Source organism: Cebus imitator, unplaced genomic scaffold (assembly GCF_001604975.1).
Source record: "Cebus imitator isolate Cc_AM_T3 unplaced genomic scaffold, Cebus_imitator-1.0 Scaffold861, whole genome shotgun sequence".
In the NCBI taxonomy this organism is placed as follows: domain Eukaryota; kingdom Metazoa; phylum Chordata; class Mammalia; order Primates; family Cebidae; genus Cebus; species Cebus imitator.
The window spans coordinates 174692-177365 of NW_016108176.1; positions in this window are offsets into that span (position 1 = coordinate 174692).

A 2674-nucleotide genomic window follows, 5' to 3' on the forward strand; every position below is an offset into this window, starting at 1 on the left:
ACAGACACACAGAGAGCCAAATCATGAGTGAACTCCAATTCACAATTGCTACAAAGAGAATAAAATACCTAGGAATACAACTAACAAAGTATGTAAAAGATCTCTTCAAGGAGAACTACAAACCACTGCTCAAAGAAACAAGAGAGGACACAAACAGATGGAAAAACACTCCATGCTCATGGTTAGGAAGAATCAATATTGTGAAAATGGCGATACTGTCCAAAGTAATTCATAGATTCAATGCTATCCCCATCAAGCTACCATTGACCTTCTTCACAGAACTGGAAAAAAGCACTTTAAACTTTATATGGAACCAAAAGAGAGCCCACATAGCCAAGACAATCCTAAGCAAAAAGAACAAAGTTGGAGGCATCATGCTACCTGACTTCAAACTATACTTCAAGGCTACAGTAATCAAAACAGCATGGTACTGGTACCAAAACAGAGATATAGACCAATGGAACAGAACAGAGGCCTTGGAAACAACGCCACACATCTACAACCATCTGATCTTTGACAAACCGTACAAAAACAAGAAATGGGGAAAGGATTCCCCATTTAATAAACGGTGTTGGGCAAGCTGGCTAGCCATATGCAGGAAGCTGAAGCTGGACCCCTTCCTTACACCTTACACAAAAATTAACTCCAGATGGATTAAAGATTTAAACATAAGAACTAACACCATAAAAACCCTGGAAGAAAACCTTGACAACACCATTTAGGACATAGGCACAGGCAAGGACTTCATGACTAAAATACCAAAAGCAATGGCAACAAAAGCCAAAATAGACAAACGGGATCTAATCAAACTTAAGAGCTTCCGCACAGCAAAAGAAACAATCATTAGAGAGAACTGGCAACAAACAGAATGGGAAAAAAATTTTTGCGATCTACCCATCTCACAAAGGGCTAATATCCAGAATCAACAAAGAACTAAAGCAGATTTCACAAGAAAACAACAAATAAGCCTATTCAAAAGCAGGCAAAGGATATGAACAGATACTTTTCAAAACAAGACATATATGTGGCCAACAAACATATGAAAAAATGCTCATCATCATTGGTCATTAGAGAAATGCAAATCAAAACCACATTGAGATACCATCTCACACCAGTTAGAATGGTGATCATTAAAAAATTCTAAAGACAACAGGTACCGGAGAGGATGTGGAGAAAAAGGAACACTTTTACACTGTTGGTGCGATTGTAAATTAGTTCAACCATTATGGAAGACAGTGTGGCAATTCCTCAAGGATCTAGAAATAGAAATTCCATTTGACCCAACAATCTCCTTATTATGTATATAACCAAAGGATTATAAATTGTTCTATTATAAGGACACATGCACACGTATGTTCATTGTGGCACTGTTTACAATAGCAAAGACCTGGAACCAACCCAAATGCCCATCAATGATAGACTGGACAAAGAAAATGTGGACATATACACCTTGGAATACTATGCAATCATAAAAAAAGATGAGTTTGTGTCCTTTGTAGAGACATGGATGAATCTAGAAACCATCATTCTCAGCAAACTGACACAAGAACAGGAAACCAAACACCTCATGTTTTCACTCATAGGTGGGTGATGAACAATGAGAACACTTGGGCACAGGGAAGAGAACAACACTCATTGGGCTAGGTGGGGGTGGGTGGGTGGAGGGGAGTGGAGGGGAGGGAAAGCAGGGGTGCAGGGAGGATGGAAAGGGATAACCCTGGGAGAAATAACTGATGTTGGTGATGTGGGGTGGGGGGGTTGATGGAGACAACAAACCACCATGGCATGTATGTACCTATGCAACAATTGTGCAGGATGCAGGATGTGCACATGTACCCCAGAGCCCAAAGTACAATTAAAAACAAAAAAAGAAGAGAGATAATACATGGCTGTATTAGAAAATGTTCAAAGATAACTATTCTGTATATGCAATTAATTCTGAATATATGTATTTAAAAGCAATGCCAGGCAACTGGAGCTTTAAAAAATAAATATAAATAACTTATAAAGTGGCCAAAGTAGAAAATATATATTGAAAATATATTTTTACTTATAACAAAAACATCTAAGGAAATATATGGAATGAATGCGGATATACATAAAAAATAAGGATTTATAAATTGTTTTTAAATATTTCCAATTATAAGGCCAGGGTTGCAGAAAAGCTGCACCCTTCCAGTTTTGGAGAATGGTCCTTGATCTGCTCCTGGCAGGCAGCCTCTGGACCGTTAGCTATTCTGCCTGATCAGAATGTCTTTGTAAACCTGAGAATATGGTCACACCAAATGGTCCAGGCTGACCATATCATTTATGGTGAATGTCTGTTTTGAATGGGGCTGTGTCCAGGCAATGAAAGTTTGACTTCTAGATGGCCTGGAGAGTCAGGAGCTAAAGTCATTCATGCAAACATTCCATGATTACATCATGAAAACAGCACTAAGTCATGAGGGATCTGCCTTCATAATCCAACACCTCTCACCAGGCCCCACCTCCAGCATCAGGGATTACATTTCAACATGAGATTTGGGCAGGGACAAATATACAAACTATGTTAGAGTGGAGCAAAAGTTCCATGCCCCTTGTATTTGACTGGAGACATAGGGACAGCCATTTTCTACCTCCTCCATGAGTTTGGTGAAAACACGTGCCAGGATGGCAACTGTCTCAAAAGAGT